Consider the following 23,239-nt stretch of genomic DNA (forward strand, 5'->3'; position numbering starts at 1 on the left):
TGCAAGGGAGGCGTCCTGTGGCCTCTCCCTCTCTCTCCCTCTCTCTCTCTCTCTCTCTCTGGCCTCCCCATCCCCCTCCTGGGAGCCAGCCTGCCTAGGGACACACTAGGTATATACAAGCTGATGCATACGTGTATATTTTTTCCTTTTTTTTAATAAACACAGATGGTAGCATGCACTATAAACATTGTTTCCCCCGCCGTGGCTTCAACAATGTGGTGACGCATCTCCTCTCGCTGCACAATGAGCCTCCGGGTTCTGTTTTTAGTGCCACACGGTAACTCCCCGTTGCAAGGAAGGAACGGGGCTTATTTAACCAGCCGTCCGCGGCAGGCATCTACGTTGCTACCAGTCTGTTTCTATTACCAACCACTCGGCAATGAATAAACCTGTGTATTCATCATCCCCGGCCCCGTACAGGACATCGGAGGGATAAATTCCTGGCAGTGCAATTAGCAAGGGTTTTAGAATGCTGTTCACATGTGTTTGTGATGTTCCTGTCCCAAGGGGATGGAGGTCTGGGCCAAGAAGGTCAATGTCAGGGGACATGAGCTCCAAAGAGTTGCGTTCTATTCTCTCTGTTTCAAGAAAATGCCTCTCCCCCGTCTCGATCTTTGGGAAAACAGAACAACCCAAGAAACAAAAACCGGTAATTTAGCTGAGCTGCACACCCCCTGCCTGGGGTCTCCGTGAATTATGGATTTTTAAAAAGATGGGAAGGGCGGTGAGATATTGAATTTCCAAACTGGTTTCATCTTACTTCACTGGAAGTTCACCTGCCACGGCTGCTGCTTGAGGCGCTGGCGTGCGAAGCGGCATCCGGGGCACGTCTCGGGGCCTCCTCACCATCGGCCGGTGGGTTTATGCGCTCCTGAGAAACACGAGTTCTCCGTGCTTCCGGCTGACGGGGCCGCTGGGGCACACAGCCTGCCTGCGTGTCGCTGTTTGTAGGAAAACAGGAGCCCCCGCCTCAGGCCCCACCACGGCCTAGTGGGAGCTGGAGTTGCCCAAAAGACCCAGGGGCTCCTGGACCCCCAGGGGTCCTGCTGTCGCGAGGTGCTGTCCTGGGCCGGGTAGCCACAAAGGAAACACTTTAAAAAATAAATATATATTTTTAACGTTTATTCATTTTTAAGAGACAACGTGTGAGCAGGGAAGGGGCAGAGAGAGGGAGACACAGGATCCGAAGCAGGCTCCAGGCTCCAAGCCATCCGCACAGAGCTCCACGTGGGGCCCGGAACTCACGAACCTCCAGATCATGACCTGAGCTGAAGTCAGACGCTCAACCGACTGAGCCACCCAGGCGCCCCTCAAAGGGAACACTTTTGAAGATGGAAAACATGGGCAGTGACTCAGAAATGCAGCAGGTCTGCGCCCCGATTCAGAAGCCGGAACCATCTCTAGGAGGCCGTCACGTTAAGCCACCAAGCATGTCCACGTGGGCTGGGTTCTGCACAGCCCACGGTCTTGAGACTCACGCACTGGGCCATTTGGCCTTGACTGGAGACGTTTCGGGTCGTCAAGACTTGGGGGGAGGAGGGGAGCCGTTAGCATCCTGTTGGGTAGAGGCCAGAGAAGCTCTATACACCCTACAGTGCCCCCCCCAACAGAGAATTACCCCGCCCCAATTACCAATAGTGCCTTGCTTGAGAAAGCTAAGCCTCACCCCGGCACTGAGACGAAATCAAGATGGTCGGGGGACCAAATGCTATCTTTGAAAGGTGGAAGCATCTGGTCCTCTCCCCTGAGGGCGGGAGGCATCCTGGACCCACCAGAAGGCCCCCACCGAGCACCCCACCCCCATCTCCTAAATGTCTGTGCTGCGAAAAACGTACACATCAGCTCAGAGGGGAAATATATGAGAGAAACAGTATCTCCGTATTCTTAACAATTTTTCTCCTCTGAGCTCAGAGAGCTTTTCCAGGACAACGTTACTTTATATTCCTATAATATAATGCAAGAAAGATTGCTCTTCTCACTTTCCAGATAGACATATTTTCCAGAGAGCTGTTCCTGACAGCTAGTTAGTGGGAGAACTGCATCAGAATCGATAAGTCCTGAATCCCTTTTTTTTTTTTTTATTTTTACAAAATGAAAACAGCCCTTCTTTTTCCGATTATAAAAATGATACATGCACATTGTTCCTTAAAAAATTCAAACAGTACAGAAAAACATAAGGAAGAAAAATAAAAAATTACCCAAATCCTTTCACCAAGAGATAAACAAACGTAGACGTTCTGATACTTATCTTTCCAGCCCTGTCTGCGGGAGGGTGTGCCCGCATTTTACACACATCATTTCTCCTGTTCCAGGCTGCCTCCACCTGCCACTGACATTCTGGGCTGGATCATTCCCTGCCGTGAGGCCGTCCTGGGCACTGAAGGGTGTTCACCGGCATCCCTGGCCTCTACCCATTAGATGCTAAGAGCATCTCCCCACCCCTGAACTGTGAGAGCCAAAATGTCCCCAGACATGGCCCAATGTCCCTGGGGCGGGGGCGGGGGGGGGGGGGGGGGGGGGGGGGGGGGCAAGGCTGAGCCTAGTTGAGAATCCCTGAGATAAACGGTATCATGTACCTACAGCTCTGTGTATACCCAATGTTTGGAGGGAGAGAAAAAAGGTTATGACTTTTGTGTCCTTTGGTATTTAGCATTAAAGGGGTGGGGGCTGGGGGAGGTCTGGACCAGCCTGATATTTGCGAGGTCAGGGCTTCAGGTAGAAGCTTCTCCCGGCCTCCCTTTTTGTCGTCTACAGAAACAGCGATAGGGCGCCTGTGTCAGGAATGACCCCAAGGTTCCATCCAAAGTTGTCCTTTGGGTGGTCTCGCTGTGTACCTAGCTCTGTGCATCCTGCGGCAGGATCACCACCCCCCCCCTCCCCCGGACCGGAAGGAGGTTGGCCCCTTCCCAGGGAGGACAGGCCGGCTGCAGGGTGATTTATTCCAGGCACCGAGGCAAGAGGGGCAGCAGGTGCCTGGTGCAGACAGTGTCGTGAGCTTCTGTTTGTGGGCTTTGTTTTTAATTCAATTCTTTTGGAAAACAGATAAGCACACGTCTGCTTCAATCTACTGTGCTAGGTTTTTTCTTCTCTTGTAAACTTTGGTTTCTTTTGAGCTTTAGATATTAAAAAAAAAAAAAAAAAAGACAAATGTATGAGATCAGTTGGAGGTTTAAGCAAATTGGTTTATTCCACTGCCGGGGGAATTGGGGTGGATGAGTCACAGTCCTCGGCTAGTCGGATTTTTACAGAGTAGCGTATGGTTTCGACGCTGGTGAAAAGCCTCTGGGTCCTTGCTCTCCCCGCCCCCACGCATGCCCTTCCCCCACCTCTGCGCGCACTCCCCTCATCCTGGAAATGCGGAGCCCAGCACTGGGCGGTCAGGGCCATGTCTGCAGACGGAAGCGCCCCTCCCCTCACCCATCCCAGCGGGATTTGGCTGAGCCGCTGACTGCTTCACAGAATGACCCCCACTCCTTCAAACATCAGTGCGACCCCCTGGCCTCAGGGTAACAAGCACAATTCTTTCCAGGGCCCACAAGCCCTGCCTGGACTCCTCTTTCCCCCCTGCTCACCTGGCCTTCCTTGGGTCCTGCCTGCTCCCTCGGTCCCCTCCCACAGGGCCTTTGCACATGCAGTCCCGCCTCTTTGCCTGGTAATGCCTCCCCGACCTTTGGGCCTCGGCCCCACGTGGCGTCCTCTGGGAAGGAAGGGACCAGCCCCTCTGTTGCACATCATTGTTGGTGGCGATCTGACATGTGCTTCTGTGTTTATCCAATGAGTCCTGTTGGGCCACAAGCGCTTTGAGGGCGGAGGCCCTAATTTTGCTCACTACTGTATTGCCAGTGTCAGTGTTTCACACAACGCTGGGCACAGTCAGTGAGCATTTGAAGGAAGGCACGCAGGACGAAGGGAAGGCGGGAGGGGAGACCCCTCCATCTTTAAAAGCGTCATTTTTTTTTTTTTCTTACCTTTAACATCCCAACCTTCCACATTCAAGTGGCTCGCGAATATCTTCGCTCTCTGCCTGCCCCCTCCACCCCTCCTGGGGGCCCGAGGTGAACATCTCCCATGTGGGCTGGGGGGGGGGGGGCACGTCCATTAAGCCACCTGCGATGGCCGTCCGCCATCCAGCACGTGGGAGGAGGAACAAGTCAGCGTGTCCCTGGCACGAGGGACCGAATGGCCCGCTCCAGCCTTTCCGAGGGGCCGTCCTCCGCCCGTAATGGAGAAATTATGTGAGGCGTAATTTATAGTAAAAATCAAATGAACGTTAATTCTGGTGAGTCACCCATGCAGAAAGGGCACCCGGTGGCTGTGGACATGGGCTGCGGCTGAGGACAGCTAACTGTTTAATCAAAGGCAGAAAGGACCACAGTGTACATTGTGGTGCCTGAAGTTCGGGCTGGCGGGTGGGTGCTGCTGTCCGAGCCCCTTTCAGAACTCTTCCCAGAAGAAAGCTGGGCCTCAGGAAAGCGGTGGGGGGGGGGGGGGGGGGGGGCCCCCCACAAGCTCCCCAGTCTGGGTAGCGGACGGCAGGCACCGCCCTCACAGCCCCGGCCCGGGCCACAGGCATCACAGCTCGTTGTGAAGGACCAGGCCACAGATGGCTCCCCGTTCGCAGGGGAGTGCGAATGCCCAGGATGCGGGCACGTTCTCTTTCCGAGAAGATGGCATCGGTCCCAATTCACCTCAGATTATGAGAACATCTTGCCTTTTGAGAAAGTGAACCACGTCAGGGGAGTATGGAGAGATAATGTGGGGGCAGACGGGGCCTCCCCTGTATCTCCTTCTGCCCACAGAGCGCCCTGGGTTTTCTTCAACTTCGGCAAGCCACCGCCAGCGGCTGGGCAGGCCGGGCCCCACGGACACTCAGGGCCACGGGGACAGGGAGGCTCTGGAACCAGCAGTTCCAGCCCGAGGAGGCCTGGGCCTTTCCCCCGAGCGGTCCCAGGTGCACACACTGGGAGCGGGGGCTCTTCCGGGGCAAGAAAGCCCAGCCGCCCTCCTGGGCCCTGCCTCCGTCCCAACACTGTCCCTCTGGCCCACACCCTGCGTGGTCACAGCCAGGGCCCAGGGCGCCTCCCAGACACCAACTCTCCTGCCTCACCGTGCGTCCAGCCCGCCAACCTCCTCCCTCCCATCCATCTCACCCACATGAGGGTGAACCTGGACACTGGCCAGGACGGGGACGACCCCGGCAGGCAGAGGGGAGCAGCCCCCGCCATGCAGCCTGCATTCGGGCAGAAGAGGAACCGCATACATCGTAAACACGCACATGCTGGGAGTCACAGCACAGAGAGAAGATTGGGATGGGGGGCGGGGGTGGGGATCTAGGGCCTACGTGGGCGTGCGGTCAGGGCGCCTTTGGCCTCAGTTCTCTGTGTAGCCCGGAGCTGCATACAGGAGGGCCTGGGGCCTTGCTTTCTGTTTCTCAGCGGCTGGGCCACACACACCTGTATTTTATTTATTTATTTTTTTTATTTTTTTATTTTTTCAACGTTTATTTATTTTTTTGGGGGACAGAGAGAGACAGAGCATGAACGGGGGAGGGGCAGAGAGAGAGGGAGACACAGACTCGGAAACTCACACCTGTATTTTAAATAAACTTCCGGTGCGCCTGGGTGGCTCAGCCCATTAAGCGTCTGACTTCCGCTCAGGTCACGATCCCATGGTTCGTAGGTTCGAGCCCCGCATCGGGCTCTGTGCTGACAGCTCGGAGCCTGGAGCCTCCTTCGGATTCTGTGTCTCCCTCTCTGCCCCTCCCCTACTTGCGCATGCCCTCTCTCTCTCTCAAAAGTGAATAAACGTTTTTAAAAAGTAGGTTTTTAATTACATTTACAATTAATTAATTAATTTATAATTAATTAGATTTACAAAAAAGTTATGAAGATGGGGCAGAGTTTCTGTGTGCTCAGCACCCGGTTTCTACTACCGTTATGGTCGTTCGTCACAATTCATGAACCAACATTGACACGTTATTAACTGATCTCAACTCCACGTGTTATTCGGATCATGGGTGGTTTTTACCGAATGCCCTTTTTTTCTGTTCCAGGATCCCACCCGGGACACGTTACACGCAGCTGTTACGTCTCCTCTTGGCTGTGAGTTTCTCAGATTTCTCCGGTTTTTGATGACCTTGACCATTTTGAAGGGTGCTGGTAGGTATCCTATAAAATGTCCCTGATGTTTGGTTGACGCTCGTATTGGGGTGACGGATGTGGGAGGAAGCTCACAGACGTGAAGGTCTTCTCGTCCTGTCTGGGGCTGTGCGGGCAACGGGACTGTCACAGACCACGTGAGCCTTGGCCCCGGCAGGTGTGTGGTGCCCACTGTGGCCAAGGTTCCACTCTGCAGACTAAAGGGATGTGTAGTTACGTCCCCGCTTCTTGAGGGGCATTTACCTGAATTCTTTGGAATTCTCCACACAAGGGATTGGTCTTTCGTACCCATTTCTCTGATTTCCGTTATTGACAACCGTGTAGACTCATGCATATTTATAGTATACACCGGGATCATAATCCAGGGCTAGCTTGTGAGTCAGACTCTGCCACTCGGGGCGACTGGGAGCACTTCCGGGGGCTCCCGTGTCCTTTGCCGTGCCGCCATTTTGGTTTTGGAGCACTTCCTCACCTTCCTGCCGCGACACTCTCCCCGGCTCGTCCGCAGCCCTTGCCTCAGCAGGCCCAGCAACAAGCTCTCGTTAACAAGAAGCCTGCTTGCTTCTACTGGACAAAGGCGTCAGAGACCAAAGTCTGAGGGTGGGACACGCCTGCTGCTGGGGGAGTTGTTGTCCTAGGGCTTCCAGGGCCCCGAACAGAGAGCTAAGGAGCCGTGTATGTGCACTTGCCCACGATGCACACTGATCCAGAGCTACTCCTTGAATACCGAGCAGCCGCACTGGGGTGGGCAGGGCGGGGGCGGGGAGGATGCTGGCTGTGCCACCGTCTGGGTGCAGGGGAACAATCAGAAGGGGAGGGGGCCGGAGCTGGACCAGGACGCCCTGTACACACACCCCCAGACCGTCTCCAAAGCCACTGGCTTAGAGCCCTCCCTGTGGCACGTGCTGTCTGGTGGCAAAGGCCCGTTCTTCCTTCCCTCCCTCCCTCCCTCCCTCCAGTCTCGGGGGGGGGGGGGGCCTCCCGCCACGCCCTGGGCCTCCTCGTCCCATTTGCCTAGGCCCCCTTCTCTGCCTGGTACCTCACTGGCGGGGGCCACCCAAGCCTGGCTGTTACAACCGGGGGTGGGGGGCAGAGCGGCCCAGGGGCCGAGTCTGTCACTAGAACACCCACCCCCCATTCCACGCTGATGCACACCTCGCGCCTCCCTGCAGAGCTGGGCTCCCGGGTGTCCTCAAGCCCAGAGGACTCCACATCGGCTCTGCTGTGATGGGGATGGGTGTCAGCTTCTCAACGAGGTCTGTTCACCAGAACGCACTTCCTCTACCGGGAAGGAGGCATCTGACTCCCAGCACGCTCTGGGCCACCTCTCACTCCCATGCCTGTCCCACGCCCAGAGTGTCCCCTCAACTGTCAGGAAGCCACTCTGCACTCAGGGATCTTCTTCAGTTGCCTTTTTCATCTTTCTGCCCTGTCCATCCATCCGTCCAGCCAGCAATTATATCACCTAAATGCCTGCTCTGTTCCAAGTATGTGAGAAAGACAGGCCCTGCCCGTTGGGGTTCGGCCGGCCGGGGAAGCCAGGCATTAGGAGGATAAGTTTTAAGTTCCACGTTCTGGCAAATGCCATGGAGGCAAAGAGCAAACTGTAATGGGAGACGATTGGGGGGGGGGGGGGGAGAACCTGGTTTGGCCTGGGTGGAGGCAGGGCATCGTGCTTCCCGAGAAGCCCCCCAGCAGCAACCAAGGGAAACTGAGGAAGGCAGGTGAGCCACAGCCCCGCGCCTGCCTCTAGGACACCAGCAGGTGCAGAGCAGAGCTCTGTGGAGAACGGACACAGAGAAGGATGTTCATCCTACTCAGTCTCAAACATCTACTTTTTTGATAATCTTTTAAAAAATGTTTATTTATTTTTGAGACAGAGAGAGACAGAGCATCGGCAGGGCAGGGACAGAGAGAGAGAGAGGGAGAGAGAGAATCCCAAGCAGGCTCTGTGCTGTCAGCGCTGAGCCCAAAGCGGGGTCTGATCTCACAAACTGAGATCATGACCTGAGCCGAAGTTGGACACTTAACCGACTGGGCCCCCCGGGCGCCCTTCAGTTTCACACGTTGATTAGGCACCTACTGCATACCGCGGGAGGAGACCAAGCTGGAGAACGTAATAATCCTCAGGGCAGCTATAGCCCTCATCCTGCAAGCTCACAGACTTGTGAGGTGGGAGCAAACACATTACTGGCAAAGGGACACAGACAACAGGGGCTGTGATGCCAGTGACAGCTGGATGGCAGGGGGTGCTCCCTGCAGGCGGGAAGCCAGGGTGAGAGGGAGGCAAACCCCAGGGAGAGGAGGAGCAGGCCCGGGTCCGGGTCCTCAGGCAGCTGGGGCCAAACGGCATGTGGGGCATGTGGGGGAAACGCAGGTGGTCAAGGCCAAGCTCAGAGCGGGGTTGTGTTCCAAGTAGCCACCGGAGGCTTGGAGCAGAACAACAACACGGTCAGTGGCCTCTGGCCACCACGTGGGGGACCCGCCGGTGGAGTTGGGCCTCTGTGGGGGGGGGGGGGGGGGGGGGGGACAGCCCAACGGTGGGGGCTTTCCCTTGTGTGGCTCCCCGTGTCTCGCCTCCTGACCACACAGCCCGTGGGTGCAGCACTCCTCCGAGCCTTTCAGGAAAGCCTCCACCCAACCCTCTGAATTGAGCACAACAGGATTGGGGGGGGCCCTCCGGAAGGACCCGCATCATCACCTCCCACCCAGGGCTGTGCCTCACACACCCTTCCCTGACTTCATGACGTGGCCCCGGGGGCTCCTGTCGCCCCTCCTCCCGACCCTGCCCCATGTCGGAACCTAGGGTGCTCCCAGATGGACAAAGATGTCACAGGACCCTGGCGGCCCCTCTCTGCACCCCAAGGGCTTAGGCAACCCATAAGCCAAAGACCCGCGTGACACCTTTCCTCGTGGACCCCATTCAAACACGCACACGGGGACCTGCCTTCCAGCCGGCTTCCCTTCCCGGTTCAAAGGCAGCGCTGTTTACTTTGAAGCAACGGCCTTCGAACGTGGGTTTGCCGGGGCCTTGGTGGCAGGCTCCGAGCAACACGGAAAAGAACTTCATCACAGCTCTGTCGTGGCCTCACGCGCTGACAGCCGGCCTCAACATTTCATCTTCTGAAGGCTTCTCCCCGAAGGTTCTGTCGCTACCTTGGTTTGAGTGGCAGCCACGCGCCATGGTGCTGTTGTGCATGGGGCCCCAGGAGAAGAGTCTGTGAACGACTGCCTAACTCTAGTGCTACGACGATGGGGGGGGGCCCCCCACCCAGTTCTGAACAAAAGCTGCAAATCAGAAAGGGGCTGTCAGCTGGCTCCTGAGCCGAGCACGAGGCTGGTCCTTCTCAGCCGTGGGAGACCGCGGGAGCGCCGCCTGCCTTCTGCCCTCGGCCTGCACCCTCTCGTGTCCTCCTCTGGGGCCGACAGCCTCCGGAGGTTCTGGCCCGATGGCGCTGGCGGATGAGAAACGCCAGCGGGAGTGGACGTGTCGCCTGGAATGTTCGCCGTGGCGCAGAGCAGACAGAAAATTCTGAATGTGGCCAGAGCTGGAAGAGGACATCCCCGCGTGGCCAGGACAGGGGCCCTGTCGGGGGCTTGGGGCTCCCGAGTTCTCCTCCCTGGGCGGGGGGGGGGGGGGTGGGGGGAGGGCAGAAGGGCAGAAGACTACAAACCTAACCGCCTGGCGCCCCAGACGAGCAGGGAGTGGGCAGCAAGCCCGTGGCTACCTCAACCAAGGTCACTGCATTCCACATTTATTATGCAGCAGTACAAAGTGTTTGCTCTATACGTGTTCCGTTATTAATTTTTCTTTAACAACAGATGGTCTGGAGGTTCCCGCTTTCACCTGATACAGCTCGGCGGTAACCCGACAGGGTAAAAGTCCTCTCAGCTCAGGTGGCTGTTGCGGGGGGGGGGGGGGGGTGCGGGGAGCCGCCACCGTGAATTAATCTTCAAGAAGCCCGGGGATGAACCCAAAGTAAGCTCGGGCAAGGTGTTTGGGAGGGGCCCCCTTGCTGGGCCGTTCCTCAAAGCTCAAAAGGACTCAACTCCCAAGTGACATCTGCAGACAATGAGGCACAGAAACCCTTCCGAACAACGGTTCTGGTAAGAGGCGAAGGCTGATCTCACCTCGTTTGTACAGACCCGTGTCTCTTAGCAAAACCTCGCTTCAGAGCAAAGGTTAAACTCCCATCAAGAAGAGGCTGAAGCTTCAAGGAGCATCGACACACAGTGCTGCCAGAGCTTTAGCGGGGACACGGCTGCTGGAGGCTCCGAGGACAGCCGAGAGCAAAGAGGCTGGGGACGGAAAGGATGAGAAGAGGGGCAAGGAAGGGTTAACAGGGCGAACGAACCAGACGCACAGACACGCGTGCACACACACGACGACACCCCACGGCCACACTCGGGTGGCTCTTCAGCTTGATGTCGCTCTTCCAAAGAACAGCCGTCAGCGCAACCCCTATTGAGGGGCCATCTTCGGACTGTTGTCCGTTGTGGACTTGAGAGAAGCAGTAATGGTTCTGGAAGTGTGGCCCCTCTTCTGATGAGAGAGACCCGGTGCTTAACGAGATCGGCTGGGAGTCACGATCTCCAAGGCCTTCTGGTGGGACCTTGGGCCAATCGCCGGCTCAGAGTTGACTTCAGAGCCTTGGCCGGTAAGAGCAGACCGCAAGAAGTCAAGCTCACGGAAGCCTTTAGGAAGGAGACAGGACCACGGCGGTCCCGATGACGCCGCAGAGCAGGGACAGAGGCTGGGGAACAGAGGGAATGAGGCGGTTGGACCTGGGGCCTCATGCACCGCGAAATGACTGCGCTGGTGGAAACCCATCATCTCCGGACCCAACTGTCGTTCCGGAAAGCCACGCAGGTGCCGTCACTTACCCGAGACCACACGGCCAGGTCCAGAGCAGGTCCTGGAAGCGTCCAGGGCCAAGGGGACCACAGGAACCCCTACCCAGGGATTCTCCTGAGAAAGGGGCATCGAAAAGCCCCGTCAACATCATCACTGCAGCTGCGCCACCTAGTGGTGAGGGACTGGGGCACTTTGTGCCACCCCCTGAGCCCCCAGAAACGTCCCTCACCCAAAGAGAGGACAAGGGCGGGGCTGCAGGAGAACCTAGGGGTGTCCACAAGACCCCTTCACGGTGCACCCACAGGGAGCACGGGCCACCCACACACCCAATCCAGCTGCCCATTTTCATCATGGGCCTGAAGAGGGGCTTCAGGCACAGACCTCTCAAGGCTCACTGTCCGCCAGAAAGTTACAATCAGAAAACTCCTATGACACCGTATCAACAGGTCCTACTGCTCCTTCCAGAAGTGCTGGTGAGAGGGAAGGCACTGCTGGAAATCGGGTCACCACACACACACTGGTGTCTGTCCGGCCTGTGGCTGGTCTTCCTAAGCATGACATCCCCTCTACCACCCACACCCATCGGCTCTCCAAGGCTGCCTTGCCCTGAGGCCATGTCCGCTCCAGGCTGGAAGGAACCAGAGAGAGAGAGAGGCCTCAGAGGGAAAGCCTTCCCCAGATTGGGCCACCTCAGGAAGCAGGCCCCAGCTAACCCAGCTCAGACCCTGGTCAAATTAGAGTGACCTTTGACCTGTGGCACATCCACAGGGCGGGGCCGCGAGCCTCCCAAATGCATCGCAAACATACTCATCGTGACCACTGGCGGGTCCAGCCGGGCCTCCTCGAGACCAGCTGGTCTCCCAGCCACTCCTCTGCCTCTGCCAACCCCTCTTCCATGTGGTAGCAGAAAAAAGCATCAGAAGATGTGGATTCAGACCACGGCTCAGACTCCTCGGCACTCCACACGCCCTCACCCACCCCCGCTCGCCTCCCTCTCAACTCCTGCAGCCGGGCTGGCGTCCCTCTGTCCCTGGAGCCCATGGCCCGCTCTCCGCGACCCAGGGCCTACCCCCAACTGGCCCCAGGGAGGGCTCCTGCCTCAGCCCAAGCGTCATCCCAGACTCCTCCCTGGAGCACCCCCATATCTCCCAAGCAGCATTCAAAGGCAGTGGTTTAGAAGGTGGACTCTGGAGTTCAGACCCAGGCTCCACTACTGTCCGGCTGGATGGCCTTGCACAAGTTATTTGACCTCCCTGAACCCCAGGTTCCCTGTAAAACCGCCGTGAAGATGAAATCAGCGTATTTCCCAAACATCTGGGAAAGAGGAAGTCCAGCGAAGGAGAACACAGACCAGGAGGAAGGGCTTCTCCCAGTCTGAGCCTGGCTGTGTGTACACAGGGAAGACTCCTCAGAAGAGGAGGGTCCCCCAAGCCCTCATACAGGTGGCCCCGGAGGCCCAGCTGGGTCACTGGTGCCACGGGGTCCTCCCAGGGGCCTGGACAAGGAAGAGGGAGTCTGAACCGCACAGGACAAGCAAGAGATTCTGTGCAGCAACAGGGATGAACTTGAGGGCCCCAAGACTCCCCCTCCCCCACCCCCACCGAACGCCACCTTAGCCTTCCTTCCCGGCGCTAAGAAGCCACATCCAGGTTCCAGACCCACCCTGGCCCCCTCGAGCCTTCCCAAGCCCCATCCTCGTGACCAAGAGGCCCAGGGCCACAAGGGCGTTGGCATTGCCGCAGTAACTGCCCTGACCCTGTTGTGTTTCTGCTCAGGTTACTAAGGGGCCACGGGGAGAAAAGCGGGCAGCGAGCTGCCTCCGGGGGCCTGGCAGGGGCCTTCGTGAAAGCCCGCCGCCCCTTCCTTTGCTTCCCCCGTCCCAGGCCGGGCCACCCAGTGCTCTTCCATGAGCCCAGGTCTCCCAAGACCAATGTCAGGGCAAAGTCAAGGAGGCCCCAGCCAGCAAGTCAGTGGCTAATTCTGATGGCCCTCGCCCCTTCTGAGATAATAATAGCTGCACTTGACTGCAGAGACAGCAAGTGCAAATGCCTACAGAGGCCAGGCCCTGCTCAGAGGTGAGTGATGGGGCCAGGTGGCGCCCGGCGTGGTCTGCAGCTCGCCGACAGGGGGCAGCCGCCCCTCGGTTACGGCTGCCGGCGGACGAGTCCTGGCCGACCCGAGGCTCCCACAGGCCGGGAGAAGTCAACTCTCCAAAAGTTTTGGTAGCATCTCCCGATATCCAAACATTGGCGGCTACCAGAACTCCGACGTCAAAGACAATACTCTGTGCGGTTGAAACACAACATGTCTCCGGGTGGGATGGGCCTGGAGGGCGGTTTCCAAGCCATTCCACGGTGGCGGTTTTCCACAGATTCGCGTTTGCTAGTAACAACAGCGGCCACCATTTAGGGGCTTGCTCCTGAGCGTCAGGTAGCTAACTCGTCCAGCTTAATCCTCCAGGAGCCCTGGTCCCTTCCCTCCGACTCGGGGGGAAAGCCACCCGGGCAGATCAATGAGTTGCCCCAAGGGAGTAGGGCGGGCACTGGGGTGCTGAGGTCAGCGCTCAGTTCTGTAGGACACCAAAGCCAGGAACCTTGACCACAGGGTTGATTCCCCGGCCCGTTCCCCTGTGAGCTCCGGGGCTCCACCCTGCTGACCTCCCAGCTCCAGATGAGTCCTTGGCGTTTCCACACATGTCAACCTGCCCCTGACCCCACCCGCCAGGCGCCTACGGCTTACTCAAATGACCCTCCCGCTCTGTCGTCGCTGAACCTCACGCGCTGGGCTTCTTCCCAGGCACTAATCCTCCCCCCGGCTCTCCGGACCATATCCAGCCACGGTGGTGCGGTGTCCTCCAAATCCCCCCGCCCCTCTGGCCGGTGCCAGCGGAGGTTCCATTTGGCCTGTGACATTTAAAAATATCTGTCCAGCCTTGGCATATAGAACCCAATACCCCCAGCTGTTTAAATACCACCGCCTCGTTCGGCCGGCACATGCCTGTGCTTCCAGTAAAAGCGTAAGTTGACCCAGAACAACACGGGGCCACCCGAACCCTCTGTTCCAATCGTGCCCATCTTAATTTGGCTCCTCTGTCAAGTGCACCGTCCGCCGGAGCCCATTCCTGACCCTACAAGGAGAAGACAGGCACAGGCCTGGGGGGGCTTTGAGCGGCAGGGCAAGGTGTGGGCCATCTGTGTGCCCGTGACACGGGAGCACATGCCTGGAGCATGGTGTGATGTCCGCCACAGCTGTCCCTCCCCTCTCCCTGGCTTCCGACCCCATCGGGCCCCACGGCCCTGCTATTAATACAGCGCGAAGAGGCCCGGCAGCTGGCCGTGGCAAAATCTTTCCACACGGACAGTGACAACTGACATCACACTGATTTGGGCTCTGTATGTTCCAAATGTGCATTCTTTTAGAAAGAGCAGAGCCGGGATTTGCCTGGTCACCAAAAATGGGTCTGCGCTACTTTGGGAATCGGAAAAGTGTCCAGCGACCAATGTGGGGGCCTCTACCGGGGGACCCAGGAGAGGGGCGGTGGCTCCAGGAGGTTCCTGGGGCTCCAGGGGTTGGCGTCTCCTCCCCTCGCGAGGGTGCCCTAGATCCGTGCAGGGATGGAGTGCCTCGGGGGTTGGGGGGGGGGGCGGGGAGCAGGCTCAGCTACCTGACTTGCTCTCCTTGTGGGGAAAACACTGGCTTCCAGACCCCAGAAGAGTCCAGAAAGAGCTGGTGCAACGGTAGGATTTCCGGACCAGGCCTTAAAAAGACACCCAAAGACAACGGAGGGGTGAAGGAGGCAGCAGTCGCTGACAGGCTACCGCAGCCGTGCGGGGCCCCGGGGTCTCACCTCCACCTGCGCACGCTTGGAAACCTCCGTAACGACAGGCTGACAAGTTTAAAAGTACGCACGTGAGAAAAGAGTCCACCAAAACGCAACAAAATTTGAATGCGACGTTCAAAAATACCCAACACATATTCACAACACATGTGTGGAAAAAACCGCAACAAACTGCTGAGAACCTAGCACGTGCCAGGAACACTTCTCACTTGGTATGAAAGAAAGGGCGGGCGGGGAGCGGAGCCCCGGTGCGCCGGCCGGTCACAGCCTGGCCCGAAAACCACGTCCTCGGCCGGGAGACAACGGGTCCCCTCCCCGCATGCCCTGGATTCATTTCAACTGTCCCATTCCATTGACCCATGGAGACCGTCTCAACACATACTTTTTAAATTTAGGACTTACAAACACACAATGAGCCAACCCAAGCAAGACGCAGCCGGGAACCGCATCCACTGGACGGCCTTTCTCCCCCGCCCTCGCCCACCTTCTGTGCCAAAGGAGCGGAGCCACAAATCTCCGGTGTATCACACGCGTGCCTCGAACGTGTTCCTTTTATCGTGTACGTATTAGCCTAGTTTTGCTTTTGCCTCTGACCTGTCTGAAAAGCGTATCCTACCCCACTTCTGGATCTGTACTTTTAGGCACAGGCTCTTTTCTGGCATTTCCTGGCATCCACTCAAGAACCAAGCACATGATGGGAGAAAAGAGCCACCGCCCCCCCGCCCCGCGGTCCCAAATCCCCGGAAAAGCCCCTCGTGAGAGAAAAGGCCTCAGCACAAAGCGGGGGAGTGGGTGGGCCCCTGCGAGGCACGTCGGCAGGAAGTGGAAGGGGCCTGGGCTCGCGCTCCCGTTGTTTGGGACAGAGCTCTGCGGAGGCCAAGGGCATGGGTTAAAGCCTCACCGATAAGCCTGCTTCTTGGCTGCGTCTGCAAACAAAAACACGTGAGGTGACGGCAAATGTCATGGTAAAGGCAGATCAAGACAACTACATCTGCTACATCTGTCGATTTATTATTAGAAGGCAAATGTCATGGAAAGAAAATATGCCCCAAGCAATTCAGTCCCGTCGGAGCTCAACAGGCTTCAGCGGGTTGGAAGCAGAATTCTTCCTTCCCACCACCTCCTCAGCCAGGAGTTGCCTTCCTAGGTACCAGGGTCGAAATCTCCTCCGTCCCCCTCGATGGTAAATGTCTGTTGGCAAGAATACGCCACACAAGACAGGAAGTCCACCTGTCATGCTATCTTCGCCAGGGTCCAGTCGGGGATTCTCCCCGGTGGATGAATGGACTCAGCCCCTCACCGCGTGCTGCGGGGAAGACAGGGCCGCCCCGGACGAAGGCGGTGCCGAGGGGATTCCAAGGGGCCAAGAGCCAACGCTGTCCATTTTAAGAGCTATGCATTTATCTCCTTGCGCGTTTAAAAAATTCTTAGCCAGGAGCCAAGTGATATTGGAATAATTTTCCTTTAAAACTAAATTCATTTACATAAATACAGCAGGTTGATTTAAAGAACACCGTGAAGCGTAGCTATAGAATGGGAATAAGGCAAAAAGCATCTAGCTGGTATGGAATCAACTGAAGTTTGAGCAAGAATCTCAATACTTCTAAAGGTCTATAGATTTTTTTCTAAGTTCTATAGTACTGTTGAACTCAGAAAGTTTTTGCCTACATTCTCTGCCTAAAAATGGCCACTCCCTCCACACTCCAGGCCACCTCCCACCTTCTCTGTTCCAGGCAAGCCACGTGTTGGGCACTTCCAATGGCCCTGCTAGAGAGGGTACACTGGGCCCTGCGCATGGAGCGCGTGGGTTGGGGAGGGGGGGAGGGGAGCGGGGAGGAGGGGCCCAGAGTCCTGGCCGCTGATGCCGAACCAAGCCCCCAACAACCGTGTGGTCACTTCCCTCGGCTCTCCGGTCAGAAACCCCCAGGAAAGGTCTCAGAGAAAGTTCCAGTTTTCCTTGCGTTTCCGCCATGACTTCGGAAACACAGTTGGGCAAATTTCCCTGTTCATGCAGAGAGTTCAACCAGTTTAACTAACAGGGGCTCTCACGGCAGACCTCTCTCTCTTCGGAGAGAAGCCTATTTCAAAACTAGTTGGAGGGGCGCCTGGGTGGCGCAGTCGGTTAAGCGTCCGACTTCAGCCAGGTCACCATCTCGCGGTCCGTGAGTTCGAGCCCCGCGTCAGGCTCTGGGCTGATTGATGGCTCGGAGCCTGGAGCCTGTTTCCGATTCTGTGTCTCCCTCTCTCTCTGCTCCTCCCCCGTTCATGCTCTGTCTCTCTCTGTCCCAAAAATAAATAAACGTTGAAAAAAAAATTTTTTTTAAAAAATAAAACTAGTTGGAGACGGGAAGTTACTCTTTTAAACATGCTAAAAGTAACATCAATGTTAATGTCATTAATTTTACGTATATATGTAACAATGTTATCATATCAATAACAATACTAATATCACTATTCAGAAAAGCTAGGACGCCCCTACAACTCGGTTTTCAGGAAAGCCCTGGTTAACCCCTGTCACCCCAGCACCCCCTCCAGTTACCGCGGCTTTTCACACTCAAAAATGTCCGTGTTGGATGACAAATCATAAGGGAAGTCTGGTTATGCGCTGTGACTACCTCGTCTATGCCGGCAATGAGCCGGGCAGGAAGGAGGGCGGGGGACAGGGTCCTCGATCTCAAAGGCTGGCTGGAGAGCATTCTTTCAATCGTGGTCATTCCCAATCTACACTGTCTAGATCAGGGATCCGGGGAGGACGCCTACCAAGCAGGTTCAAAACGATCACGTGATCAGAGCACTGCTTAGAGTTCCCGAGGGGACACCGGCAAGAGCGGTGTGTCGATGCTGTGTCTCAGAGAACTCCGTCCCCTTCGTAAGAACCCGAAGAAACTGGGCGCAGAGCCTGTTCGGCCGCCTCTCGCCTCGTTTCCCTCGGTGAGGTCTCCCCCCACCTCCCTTGGTGGCAGGTCTGGGAAATCTATCTCACTGAAGTTCAACCGCCAAGGTCATGGCCCTCAGGAAAACGGCCCAGGATCTGGCTCCAAATTGGAGGGGGTCTGGCCACAGACCTGGTGTCACTGCTCTCTTGGCCAGAGCAACTGGGTGGTGTGAGGACAGACACACACTGCTGGTGGGGACAGACTGGCAGTCTTGTACTAAAGGGAAAACTGAGTCAAAGCTCCGTGTGTACCTGTGACCTACCAGTCCTACCGCTTAAGATTGACCCTAGAGAAACCCCTGTAAACGTGTGCGCAGAAGAATGTGCCAGGACAGGGGACCGAGTGGAAATAAGCCAAAGTGGACATCAATTGGGAAGTGACCGTCAACGGTCTCCTACCGGGACCAGAGATGACAGGGTGACGACTGGAAAGAACAAGGGAGATCCTGGGTGAACCAACCAAGGGCCTCCAAGCTGACTCTGCCAAGTGACAGAGACGCGACTTGGGTCTTTTGCAACAAGGCATTTTTCTACGTGAAGCTGGTAGCCTTGGGGGAATTTGAGAGGTGGAGTATGGAGACCATGGCTGGTGGGGGCCATTAAAGCCGACGCTGGCCTAGCCCCAGTCTGTATTATTAACTTATTTATGATACGCCGAACCCACACGCTCCACGTGTAATTGAACACTGCATTTTTTTTTTTTTTAAAGTAACAGCCAGGAGAAGCTGCTGACACCTCACCGGTGTCACCGAGGAGGCATCTTGAAAAAGGGTCCTGAGAACGACGGATGTGCCTTTCTTGTACGTAATCCCCATATTCTGGGGACCAGCTTTAAGTAATAACCGGTGCTCTGGGACTTGGCCGCATTTTTGAATAAGCAGCAGGAAAAGAGTGTCGCCAAATGATCTTAGCTTTAGCCTTGCCGAGTCCTTCCCGGCTGCCGTGTGGGCCTTGCCAGGCTTGAGAATTAAGGGCATGGTACAGTTCTAGTTCGAGCTTTGAAGCCACTCCCAGCCAGCTCTTGCTTTGCTCCTTCTTTAATAAGGAGCCGGCCGAATGTCAGTTCTAAAGTGATCAGGAGGAGAAGGCGAAGCTGTGAGCTGTCCGTTTGGATGCTAACAAAAAATAGATCTGCTATCGAGGGGGTGGACATGCGAGCCCTCGGTTCACGTTCCGCGTCTACGTGAAGATACTCCACTCGGTGTGCCGCACGGGGACCGAAGCAGGACGGTGAAGAATCCAGTCTAGGAGGGCTTCTGCCACAAACCAGCAGGGCCGCCTTCTCCGAGCCTCCGTTTCCTCACCTGAACGACCAAGGGGCTACGACTCGATCTCCAGTCCCTCGCAGCACCGGACAGCTTCTATCCACAACGACTCTGGCTGGAAACTCAACTGCCCTTCCCACTAGACTCCTCCGCTCCCACTCCAGCGCCTCCCCCGGGCCCTAGACCCGCCCCATCCTTCTGCCTGGTGGATTCCTCCTCACAGGTCGTGAGGCGCACTTCTAACTCAACGAGGCAGGGAGAGAACTCACCCCGCTCCCCACCCCTGCCCCTTCAGCGAAAGGCACGGGCCTCCCTCTGTTTCTGGCCAGGCATCCTTCCTCACACAGCGGACTCCCTGAATCCGTGCGGCTGCCAAGCCTTGCTAGTCAACTTCCCAAGTGACTCTCAAGGCCACTCTCACTACCACTCGTTTTATGCATTTATAGAACCATCGACCTTCCGTAGACCCAACTACTCCCATCATCTCTAGCTTCCTTCAAATTCCAGCCCCCGAGCCCATGGCCAGAGAGTTTTTTGAAACAGACGGCTTGACTGTGGCGCCTCCCAGCCATCAGGACAAGGGTTTCCCACCATCCTAAGGGCGTTCAACACACAAGACTACACGTCGTCCTGGCGGGCCAGAGGCCCGACATGGCGGCCCCCCTCCACCCCCCAGACTCACTTCACTCTGTACCCCGTGTTCGCGCTGACCTTCTGTAGGTTCCCCTCACGCGTTCGGTCCCTCCCAGCAGAGGGCCCGCGGACACGCTATTCCTGCCCTGGAACTGCACCCCCCCCCCCCCCCGCCGCCACATGCTCATCCTTCAGTTCACGGCTCAAGTGTGCACATATCATTTTCTCAGGGAAGTATTCCCTGACATGCCCAAATCTAGGACAGCTTCCTCTCCCGTACACTCTGAAAAAAGAAAACACGTTTCTTTTCCAGTGCCCTTAGCTTGGGCTGCAACAACACTCTCCTTAATATGATGATTCATTATTTCCAGATCCCCCACTGAATGCACCACGTGGAGAGAACGAGTCTGATCCAGCTCACCAGCATATTCCTGGTGCCCAGCGCGTCCGTAGCGGGTCCTCGGTGCCTTTCTGGACCTCAAACCAGGTACAGAAGCCACCACAGGGGAACTGGAAACGTATACGGACTAAACCCGATGTGACTGGCCTCTCCAACTTTCCAGCAGGTGCTTTCTCACTGGGCTCCTTCCCATCTTTACCATCGCTCTCCTGCCTACTGGCCTTTGCCACCACCTTTACCACCACCATCATCCCGGCCACCACCGTCAGTGACAGCTGCCACCAGTCAAATGACTGGTTCGGACTCTGCTCGTTACAGACCACTGCTAGGCACTCTCTCTCTCTTTCCTCATTGATCCTCTCTGTAACCCTGGAAGGCAGGGGTTTGGGGACCTTTAAAAGGCCATTTTTGCAATTGAGGAGACAGAAAGCCAGACAGGTTAATGCCACTGGTCAGCTATGAAGCAAAGGGGTACAAGACGCACATCCAGGGCCATCTGGTCCCCAGTCTGGTTTCTCACCTCTTACCCCTCTCCGCCTCTCTGTTGGGGCCCTCTCAGGAGATGCCACCTTGTTTCCTCTTAAAAGTCACCTAAATACTGTCAAAGAAAGGACACTGAGAGAAAACCCCTTTAAAAAAAGAAACACCATGAGGATGTCCCCATCCCGTCCCCTCTTTAGTAAAGGAGTAAGGACTCTACTCTGCCATCAGAGAGCACGGAGAGGCACTAGGGAGGGTGAGAAGACCTAAAACATCAACCTGACGAAATGACATGACTAATCAGAAGAATACACCAAATTTATTTTTAAATAAAAACAGAAGCCCAGGGGCGCCTGGGTGGCTCAGTCGGTTGAGCGCCTGACTTTGGCTCAGGTCATGATCTCGCGGTTCCTGGCTTCGAGCCCCGCATCGGGCTCTGTGCTGACAGCTCAGAGCCTGGAGCCTGCTTCGGGAGCCTGCCCCTCCCTCCCTCCCTCCCTCTCTCTCTCAAAAATAATACACGTTTTAAAAGACCTTTTAAAAAAAAAAAAAGCCCAGAATGACCAAATATTATAAACTATACAGTCCAAGAGGACATGGGCTGGAAGTTCCTGATTTAGAGATTTCAGACAATGCTAAAATTTCAAAGAAATGTGAGCTGCCAACCTGGGGTTGCCAACTTATTTTTTTTTAATGTTCAGTAAAATCGTTTAAAAAAAATGAAATGAAAACATTTTGAGAAAACCTAAAAAACTCTCAAAAATCTTAAAACAAAAAACTCAAATTACTATCTATTGTGATTCAAGAAGAGAGGACAGTGAAATACTAAGAGGAAGGAAGCTTATGCAGATTCCATTATCAAGAACAGTCTGGGGGGGGGGGGCCCTGGCTGGCTCAGTCAGGAAGCGTGGGATTCTTGATCTTGGGGTGGGAGTTCAAGCCCCACTTTGGGTGTAGAGATTCCTTAAAATCTTGGAAGGAAGGAAGGAAGGAAGGAAGGAAGGAAGGAAGGAAGGAAGGATCACTGACTTCACCTCTCTCCCTCACGCAGGAATCCCTTCGACAAAATCCTCTGCACCCTTCACTGAGGGTTTGCTTGAGCAGGCTGCTGGCTGCCTCATAAACCAACCAATTCTAAAAGTCGCCGAATCTGAGAAAAACGCCCCCAAATCAATACTGTCCCTATAAACACATAATAAACAGCCCGAAAATATAATAAAAAAAGAGAACCCTTTCACAATGGCAACACAAGTAGCAAATGCTTGGGAGATACAGGATATATTTTCACATCTCAGACTCTACATGTGATGTACCAGAATCACGTCAAGAAAACACAAATCCTTAATGAGAGAGACAGAAACTCAAGTAAATGAAGAGTGAGGTCATACTGGGGCCTAAGGCTAAATGCAGAAAAGATGACAGTCTTCCCCAACTTAATTTATAGACTGAATGCAATTCCAGTCAAAATATCACCAAGGTCATTACAGAACTTGATAAAAATGGTTCTTAAATTCTAGAGGAAAATAAATGGGCAAAACGATCAGAGGGTTCTGAGATAGTATGCCGTAAGAAGGCATTTGCCCCAGCAGATCTTAAAACACAGTATAAAACGATGATCATTAAGGCTGTAAACCAATCACAGCAAAACACTGGGGAAAGATGTTACGATCTAACAAACGGAGCAGGAATAAACTAGCTATCAGCTTAAAAAAAAAAAAAATACACAAGCCACATTATGCCACAATAGTCTGGCTGGATGTTTTTCAAAACCCTCTTATCTCAAGTGTGGACAGGAAGTTTTAGGTTTAACTAATTGAGCAACATCAGGAAATTTCAAAGCGACAAAGATGAAGGTTTCCGACAATCGGAAAAAAGAAAAACAAAACACCTTTCTGCTTCCTCTGTGTTTTCCCACGGCCATCTCAAGCCCCACTGTCTCCTTGCTGGCGTGTTTATTAATGACATCCTCTTGTCGGACTCTAAGCACGAGTGTGGGTGAGGGAGATGCGAGAGGCGGACGGACACGGATCTTCCGGCCGGGCTCCCTGGCCAGGGCCCTGCGCCCCGTGTCACCCAGCAGGCCCCACGCGGCCCGGGTTCCCTGCCGGTTAGCTTCCTAATGACAAGGACTGTTCTCAAGGGCAATCGGGATTGAAGGCTGCACTGGCCTCGAAGCAAAAGAGACCCCTGCGCGTTGGAAAAACACGAGTCTTCTCTCTCTCGTTCCGTGAGGGAAGAGACGGCTGGCCGTGAGGCCGCGTCTAGACCAGCAAAGGGAAAAACTCCCAACGGACAATGCTGTGCAGCCAAAACCATGAGTGGAAGGGGGAGAAGCCACGGCCGGGCTAGGAGTTTTCATTTCTGATTTTGCTCACTTCTGCTGTGTTATTCTCCCGAGTTTCAGGACATTGCCTTTAGCACGTGCGGCGTGGTGTCCCAACCGTGGGCCCCGCTGGAATCTGTACGGTCCCCGCACGGGGACGGGCCTGGAGATCGCCGGGGCCGCGCGTCTCGGGAGGAGGGAAGGGCCGGGGAGAAAAGACAAGGCGAACCCAGGGCCGCCCCCACCGGAAGCGGAGGTGGGCGCTGTTGATTGCATGCAGCGCCGCATCACTCTCCCCCACGTCCGCCTGGGCCACAGCGCCCCGCAAAACCAAAGGGAGCCACACACCCCG

The 23,239-nt window shown here is 55.6% G+C and overlaps 1 long non-coding RNA gene across 1 annotated transcript in view; it reads right to left on the reverse strand.

Annotated features, from left to right (window-relative positions):
* Positions 1–9,892: 9,892 nt before the first annotated feature.
* LOC121019945 (uncharacterized) overlaps positions 9,893–23,239 on the reverse strand; it is a 30,769-nt gene continuing 17,422 nt past the window's right edge. Inside the window, exon 4 of the long non-coding RNA XR_005785821.1 lies at positions 9,893–10,457. This is a non-coding gene — a long non-coding RNA (uncharacterized LOC121019945). The remainder of the gene's footprint in view (positions 10,458–23,239) is intronic.

The sequence above is a fragment of the Herpailurus yagouaroundi genome, unplaced genomic scaffold, assembly GCF_014898765.1.
Source record: "Herpailurus yagouaroundi ecotype Mexico unplaced genomic scaffold, PumYag 246, whole genome shotgun sequence".
NCBI lineage: Eukaryota > Metazoa > Chordata > Mammalia > Carnivora > Felidae > Herpailurus > Herpailurus yagouaroundi.